Here is a 9,379-nt window from a genome sequence, read left to right on the forward strand (position 1 = left end):
TAACGATCGGACAAGATGTTTAAGTAGGTTTCTCTCTCCCGGCAGCCATTATCTACAAATGCCCCTGGTGTTTTAATGAATTACGCCTAGGCCTCTCAGCGGGTCGGTTTCCCGGGTATCAGCCTAATGTCCGGGTCTAATTTCTGAGTTCCGCATCTCTACCCCATCGGATCCGGGTACCCGATGGATAACTATGGATGCTCATTTGTTGATCTTTGAATTTAGGTCTCAAGTTGGGTGCGGAGAAATAAGAGCTTTACATGGTTGGCTGATGTAGAGAGGGTCACCGACAATTACATGGCCAAGATGGATCAGAAAAGGCCTGTTCGACGACAAAAGTGATTCGAACCGTGATTCGAACCGTCGGTTATTAAATCAGCTGTATTTCGCAATCCGAAATGAGTTATCAGACATAAAATATATGATTTTGGGGTTGAATGAGCTACTTTAGCCAACCAACACTGCTATGTTGGGTTACCCGAGCCGGATTTGTGAAATACCACTAGATCGACGATCGTTTCCCTATTTTAATTCCATTTTTATTATAAATAATAAGTTTTAGTTTGATTATAACTCTTCATCCGTTAGGCTTTAGGAGTTGTGTCCAACGTGAAAAGAGCTTAGAAAAATTAGGAGAACAGCTTGGTGAAGCCATAGGACACTTACTATTTTTGGTCAAAAACCTTACGCACTAGTAAACATCACGACTGTCTATAAATAGTAAGTTTACTATTTATAATAAGTCGTGAATTCTAGGAGTTTTAGTTGTAGTTTGATTCTGATTTCTTTCTCATTGCTTGGTACCCCTATTTAAAGGGTTGTGAACTTATTTTTATTCATTAATCAATCAATTTTGAATTTATTTTAATTTATTTCTATTTTCTTGCTCTCTTTCCTCATGGATTCGAGAAGTCTCTTTGAGGAGTCCAGAAAAGTTCCGTGGATTCGGAATAGTTATCCTCTTGAAGAAGATGGTGCTCGACCTCACGTCCTCTCCCGCGTCAGTTTAGTATCAAAGTAAGGTTTAAACATTGTGCATTAAGGTTCAATTTTCGCATACTTTGCTCGGGACTAGCAAAATGCTAGTTAAAGATTGTGTTAAGGGTCAAATATTGCATATCATCCCCCATTTATATCTTGGTTTTATGAACATGATAATGCTTAATGTTATATTTTACTCATATATTGTGTTGCAATGTGAATTTAAGAACTTGGATTGAAAAGGGTGCTAAAAGCATGGATTTGATGCGCAAGAATCACTAAAGCAAGGAATAGATATTAAAATGCTAAGATTGAAGAATTCACAAGTTAAAGATCCAAGAAAACCAAGTGAGGAATGAAGAGAATCAAGTATTTGAAGTGAAGAAAATAAATCTTGAAATTGTCCTGAAAACAAACATATTCCTAAAAGTGCTCTGAAAATGCATATTCTGAAACTCTAGGTCATTCTATGAAATTGCGCAGAGTGAAGTCTATTTTAAGAAACGACGTAAATTTGAAGTAGTTTTTAGAGTTTTCCAACTAAGTGCGAAAGTTGGAGTTCCACAACTATAAATAGGACTCCCTAGGATATTCCTAGGCATCTTCTAGGGTTTATGGAGTGGAGCAAAAGCGTGGAGAAGCCGTCGCCAAAAATTTTTCTTCTATTTCCTTAGTTGTTTTTATACTTTTCTTAAGAGATTCTAATTCAATCATGTCTATGGTTGGCTAAACATCTTAGCTAGGGCTAAGAGGTGAAGCTTGTAGCGTGATAGGATGTTTTTTATTATTTTGATTCATGTTTAAGTTGAACTATCTTTGATTATAGTTTGATTATAAGAAATACTTTCAGTTTTTAATGGTTTGTCGTGACTCAAATTACAATAGATCTGTGATAGCTTTGAGTATGTTCTTTTCATGTATTGAGATTGTGAAATTAGGAAATCCTGTTGTTCACCATCGTCCCATAAGCATAGTTAGGTGATGGAATCCTTCTAATTTTCATGATTCTCTTATGATTGGTTATGGGGTTGGTAAATCATGTTGTTTACCTTGTCTCATGGGCATGGTTTTGTGATGGAATCACTTCCAGTTCTCACACTTCTCATCCATTGAGAATTGGGTCAAAGGAAGTTCAGATGTGGTTTTACTGAGATATCTTCCAATTGGATAAGATGGGACTCTGATTCTAATTGCGTCATTGAATCAAGCATAGATCTCCCTGATCTCTACAAGTAGATCCTTGGAAACCCTAGTTCCCACCTTTGAATTCTTAAATTTTAATTACTTTAATCACAATTACTTTCTTAATTATTTCAGAATTAGATTTACATCTTCTTCTAGTTATAGTTCTAGTTACTTTCAGAATGCGTGCAAGTTTCAGTCCCTGTGGATTTGACCTTGGTCTCACCGAGATTATTACTACATCGCGACCCTACACTTGGGGTTGTGAACAAGTTTTTGGCGCCATTGCTGGGGACTGACAGTTGTGTTTTTAGGATTTGATTAGTTTTGGAATTAAGATAAGATTAGATTAGATAAGATTAGATTAGATAAGCTAAGATCAGATAAGATAAGATTAGATAAAATAAGATTATATAAGATTAGATTAGGGTTATTTCTAATTTGTTTTTAGAAACTATCTTTTCTTTCTGTCTTTAGATTTAGAAACTTTCCTAATTTGTTTTTCGAAACTTTCCTTTTTCATTTTTTAGAAACTAGGTTGCTTTTTTTTAGAAATTTTCCTTTTTAGTTTTAGACACTAACTCATCTTTCTAATTTTATTTTTAGAAACTTTCTTATTTCTTTTTTTAGAAACTAATTCACTTTCCTTTTTCTTTTGCAGGATCCTAATATAGAAACTTCTAATTTGGTAACTTCTTTCTAATTCTCTTTCTTTTTATTTTTAGATTTTTATTTCCCTTTTTCTTTTTAAGTTTAGGTTAGAATCTGAAATTGAGGGCTGAGAGTGTTTCATGCCCAAGTGGGTCCGTGACAACACTTTACATCTCTTGAATGAAGGAGGATTGGTTAAGGGGTTATCTATCCATCACAAGATTAGATACCACTTGAGATCTACAGAGTTAACCGAACTTATGGCTGCAAATCAACCAGTCAATCAACCTCCAAATCCACCCCAACCTAGGGTGGAGGAAATCCATGATGAGAACGAGGTGCATCAAGCTCCCATGCCTTGTACTTTGCGAGACTATTTACAACCAACAGGGGTGAGCACGCTCTCATGCATGATTTTTTCAGAAAATACAAGACATGGATATTAAGCCAGGAGTGATCCAACTCCTTCCAAAATTCCATGGACTTGAATCTAAAAGTCCATTCTACATTTGAAAGAGTTTGACGAGATTATAACTACTTTATATTTTCCTAACGTGTCTGAGGACACGATCAGACTAAAACTCTTTCTCTTTTCTTTGAAAGAGAAGGCTAAGACATGATTGCATTCACTACGTCCCCGATCTATTAGCACAAGAAATGACGTGATAAGGGAGTTCATAAAGAAATTTTTTTCACATCATAAAACGAACACCCTTAGAAAGTCAATCATGAACTTCGCCCAAAAGGAGGAAGAAACATTCTTTCAATGTTGAGAGCGATTCAATGATCTTGTCAATTCATGCCCACAACACGGTTTTGAAATGTGGTGCATTATAGACTTTTTCTATAATGGTTTGACATCTTCCATGCGCCAATTGGTCGAACCAATGCGCAATGGGGAATTCATGAATAAAAATGTCGATGATGCGTGGGACTACTTGGATAGACTTGCTGAAAACGCACAATCATAAGACACCTATTCAAAATCAAGTACCACTTCTAGGCCCACTCAATTAAAGGAAATGAGCGGATTATACCTTCTGAAAGAAGATGATGATATCAATGCTAAAGTGGCTAATCTCATAAGAAAATTCGAGGCCATAGAACTAAAGAAGGATAAGGTTAAGGAAATTGTTTGCGGTGTTTGTGATTGCAACGTTCACACAACTGAAAATTGTCCAACAATACCTGCATTTTGAGAGGTGTTGAATGAGGAATCTAATGTCATGAATAATTACCAAAGACCTTTCAATGGACCTACCTCTAATACATACAATCCTAGTTGAAGAAATTATCCAAATTTCAGTTGGAGGAATGGACAAATTGCTACCCCTCAAGGTTTCTTCAATTAAAATCCAAATCAAGGAAAACCTCAAGAGGATTCGGTTCAAAAACATATTCGAGACCAAGAGCTACTCAACCAGGATATCAGATCAGTATTGGGAACACTTGCATCATCTATTCAAAGGATAGAGTCGCACTTAACAATTGGGGGAAAGGGGATGCTTCCTGCTCAACCTCTCCCTAATCTCAAACTGCAATATGAGATAAGTGATTCAAGCTCTTCAAATCAAACGGAGCAAGCTAAGTTTATCACTACTCTTAGGAGTGGGAAGATAATTGACAAATCTATTTTGGTAAGGGCTAAAAAGCCTAAGGACCCGGAAGAGGACAATGATGATAGACCTATCACCGCTCCACAAGAATTGAAACCAGAACTTCAAGGCAAGCCGATTGCCTCATTCCCCCAACGGTTGGTTGCACCAAAATCTCTCTTTAACTCTCAGGACATTCTAGAGGTGTTGAAACAAGTGAAGGTTTATATTTCTTTACTGGATGCGGTTAAACAAATACCTTCATATGCCAAATTCCTTAAAGACTTGTGTACGACCAAAAGATGACAAAATATTCAAAAGAAAATCTTTTTAATTGAAAAAGTGAGTGTCATCCTAAAGCAAGATGTGCCACAGAAATACAAAGATCCTGATAGCCCAACCACACCTTGTGTAATTGAGAACTATCGAATTGAGCATGTACTTCTTAACTTAGGAGCGTCGTAAATCTGATTCCTTAATCCGTCTATAAATAATTAGGTTTGAGTGAATTGAAACCCACCTTAACTATATTACAACTTGTTGATTGCTTAGTTCATGTACCGAGAAGGGAAATTGAGGATGTTTTGGTCTAGGTTGACAGATTTTACTACCCGGTAGATTTTATCGTCCTGAATACGCAACCCATCAGTTATTTGAGCACTCAAATTCTCATGATTCTTGGTCGCCCATTTCTCGCCACTTCATCATTAATTGCAGGAATGGAGTCATGAGTATGTCTTTCAGGAATATGACACTAGAGTTGAATATCTTTTTCAACACAGGCAAACAGTTAGAGGATGATGACGATTTCCACAACATTAACATGATTAACTCTTTCGTGGAAGATAAAACACTTTTGACATTATCCTTTAACCCTCTAGAGACATGTCTGGCCCACCCCATGCTTTCGATAATGACATGATTAGGGAGATGGGGATCGTGCTGGTACTAGAAGTTAACCGGTGGAGGCCACAATTTAAAAAATTGCCCCAAACTAGTTAGTGCCTTTACCGTCTAACCTTAAGGCATCGAAGCTTGACCTAAAACATTTGCCCTCTAATTTGAAATATGTCTATTTAAGTCAAGGTGAGACATACTCGGTTGTGATTTCTTCCCACCTTGAGCAAGAACAGGAGAGTATGCTCATCTCTACTCTCATTGAGCACAAAGGAGCCCTTGGATGGTCGATTGCGAACCTCAAGGAAATTGATCATTTGATTTGTTCTCACCACATTCATCTTAAAGATGATGCGAAAACCTCACGACAACCACAACGTAGACTAAATCCAAACATGAAAGAAGTGGTTAAGGCCGAGGTTCTTAAGCAATTAGATGTATGTATCATATACCTAATATCCGATAACCAATGAATGAGTCCAACTCAAGTGGTTCCTAAGAAGTCTAGAATCACCATTGTAGCCAATGCCAATAATGAACTCGTGTCAACTAGAGTTATTATTGATTGAAGAATGTGCATTAATTACAGGAAGCTGAATACCGTCACGAGGAATGACCACTTTCCTTTACCCTTCATTGATCAAATTTTGGAAAGGCTAGTTGGTCATTCCGATTTTTATTTCCTTGACGGATATTCGGGCTACAATCAGATTGAGATATCCCTTGAAGATCAAGAAAAGACCACGTTCACATATCCTTTTGACACCTTTGCTTACCAAAGGATGCCATTTGGACTGTGTAATGCTCCCGCCACCTTTCAGCGATGTATGATGAATATTTTTTCTGATATGGTGGGACAATATTTAGAGGTCTTCATGGACGATTTCTCAGTTTTTGGTCCATCCTTCAGCGAATGCTTGGAAATTTTGAAAAATGTGCTGAAACAATATGAGAAAAAGAACTTGGTACTAAATTGGGAGAAGTGTCATGTAACACCCTGGTTTTCAAAACCTAAGTACACGACTCGAATTTCAAGAAACCAAGAGTTAGCTAAAGATAATGGTAATTAACAAGTAAATCAAAGTGCAGATAGTGAGAAAAGAAACATTATATATATCTGAACTAACATACGAACAATATTTTGGCCTACTCAGTTGGGGGCCAATTACATAGCCTCAAGTTTCTCAAGTTTTTAAATGTATTAAAAATAAAAATAAAGAGTTAATCTACTGGTTTAGCCCAAAATAGGTGGCCACCTCCTGCTGTGGTCCTCGATGTAGAGCTCCTCCTTGACCGCCACCACCTCCAAGTCAGCCGCGTACTCATCGGCTTCTATACCTACATCCTTTGTACGTTTAAACATTGATAAATGAGTGGCCAGCTCAGTGTGATCTCCCCTCAAGATTACATACTGCCGTCCTAAATAAGGAATAACGTAAAAACACACAGGTAATCCAAAACACAGTAGATGCAGTCTTATTAAGTGTGTGGATGTATTGAATGCAATCATCGCCCCAGGGATGCTCATCCGTGTAGACAGTGGGCTCGTCACCAATGCAATCATCGACCTGGGAAAAGCATTCAGTCGGACATCATCGACTTGAGAAAAACATCCAATCAGACAAATACGTACATCACGTACGATAGCAATAGATGCTGGTCTATGTCATGTATGCATGATTAGTCAATCCGTCATTAGTCCAATTACACTCAGCCAATTTAGTTAAGCTCACGGTCACTACGGGGAGCACATGGCCCAGCGTATGCCAGCGTATCCCATGACTACCATCCCCGGCCCATGAGGCTACCATCTTAGGGTTTGTGTGGTACCCACCAACATGTGGTCAATCAATTCAACATAAATGGGCCACCACCAATGCCGACTGGGAATGAAATGTTGAAATTACCAAATGTGGCGATTAAAACATGACGACATGAATGGTCCAAAGACGAGTAAACAACGGTATTAGAAATGTTGTGAAGTTCATCCCAAGTCAGTTAGGTGAAACCACACATGGATTGTAAACCCCATGATCAAATACCAACAACCAAAACCTCCATGTCAGGGGCCTACTCACATCATAACTTGTCTGATTACACCCTAAGCATGGACTCTCCTTTGCTTAGAACTTCCCATGGAGAGATTCCAACAGCATATGTGTTATAACAACATAGATCATAATATGAAAAGGGAATGAGGAACAATACATATATTTTTATCAATACACACTAACTAAGTTAACATAAGATACATAACATGAATGACTAGATTATTCATCTAGGCAGCTCAAAGAAATCAAGAATCTAAACGATAGTAAGCATGAAAATCATTATGCTAAATAGATAGGTCAAGTGAATGCAGTCTATTTCCACACACAGTTTATCATTAGTCTAACCATTTACATTAATAAAGCTATATTTCTGGTCTAGTTAGGGATGGAAAGCTTAAGGGGAGGAAAAGCATCACCTGCAGGGTCGCATTCGCGTAGTTGGTCTAAGTTCTTTTGCACCCCAAAGTCACCCAAGGAATTCCCTAAAATCACGGTTTAAATTTTTGTCAAGTATTCCCATTGTTTCATCCAATTAACATGGCCTTTCAGACTTGGGCTAGAGTGAACAGGTCCACCGTATGCTTACCCAAACAAGGTGGCCCTACTGGGCTCAAGCTCATTATTACTATGGGTTGTACCGACCTCACACGTGGACCTTAGATTCACCAGGTGGACCTTACATGGCACCGTCCAGCAATGGACGATGTAGGTGATCACACGGGTCAGTGGTCGTCCAACAGATGGACGGCCCAGGTGTAGAGTATATACATGAGGTGGGTCCACACATGTGGGACCCACCAACTCTAGCCATATAGTATATATATATATATATTATATGTGATAATACTTTAGGTTTCAAACGTCCAGGGTTTGGACGTCAGTTATCAGACGGCCTGGATGACCCCAATCATCAAGGTGGGGTGTCTCATATGTGGCCCACCAATTGATGCAGGGTGCGGCCCATCTTTTAGACGGCATAGATGAAACACATCCAGCGTGTGGGACCCACAGGGTTGCTGACGTCCGTCCAATAGCTAACTGCTGCTGGGCTGGACATACCCATCAAAGGTGGGGGTCTAACACAGTGCAGCCCACCTGCATTTTGGTGAGGCCCAACACAGTGCAGCCCACCCGGTTTGGCCGTGTGGTGCGGCCCACTGAGATCTGGTCTCAGGTGCGGCCCACGTAAGTGAAAGGTGAGGCCTACAGTAGGCGTGCATGGAGCAGCCCACGGAACTCTAAGTGAGGCCCAGTTGAATGTCAGGCCCATCTGCTGCCTAGAACGGCCAGATGGGGCCATTTTCTGCCTCAGTAGAGCTACAACTCGGGCTGCCTCTGACGTTAATCATGGCCTATTAATGGCCTGACATCATTCGGTCTATGGTCCAGCTGCAAGGCCCATGCGTGGACTGGAACCAGGGCCTACTTGAGACCCGATTTCATGTCCAGATCATGGCCCACTTGTTGGTCTCTCTTAGCCTAATACAGTGCTCGTTCAGGAGCCTGCTACCTGCCACAGCTTCGGTCTTGTTTTAGCTCAAAATAGAGCCTCAGACCCTCTCAGTTTTGGCTTGACGCATGACCATTGTTTGGCCGGGTCCTGGCCCGACACAGGTGCTGCAGTTGGATCGGTTTTCAGTCCAATATAGAGCCATTGATCGGCTCAGCCTCGGTCCAAAACAGAGACCCATCCTAACAGGTTTCTCAGTCCACCACGTAGCCATTGATTGGCTCAGGTCTGGACTGAAATGGAGTCATTTTCTAGCTTGATATAACCATTGTTTTGGCTTGTCCCCAGAGTCTGTTTCGAAGCTCAACTAAGAGCTCAAAACAAAGTCCAAATGGGGCCCAAAATGCGGTCTGAAGAGAGCATTGCTTGGCTCGACCCAAACACCACTGTTGCTGGACCGAACTCAGCTATTGCTTGGCCTAGTTTCGGTCCAGGCAAGTATCACCTTCACCTAGTTGAAGCTACAAGGAAAATGAAAAAAAACATTTTACCTGAGACAGCCGCTGCCTGCC

At 39.9% G+C, this 9,379-nt stretch overlaps 1 non-coding gene across 1 annotated transcript; it reads right to left on the reverse strand.

The window, feature by feature from the left end:
- Window positions 1-3,524: 3,524 nt before the first annotated feature.
- On the reverse strand, window positions 3,525-3,631 carry LOC131254572 (small nucleolar RNA R71). The gene has a single exon (XR_009175692.1). It is a non-coding gene; the product is annotated as a small nucleolar RNA R71 (small nucleolar RNA).
- Window positions 3,632-9,379: the final 5,748 nt, after the last annotated feature.

The sequence above is a fragment of the Magnolia sinica genome, chromosome 8 (assembly GCF_029962835.1).
Source record: "Magnolia sinica isolate HGM2019 chromosome 8, MsV1, whole genome shotgun sequence".
Lineage (NCBI taxonomy): Eukaryota > Viridiplantae > Streptophyta > Magnoliopsida > Magnoliales > Magnoliaceae > Magnolia > Magnolia sinica.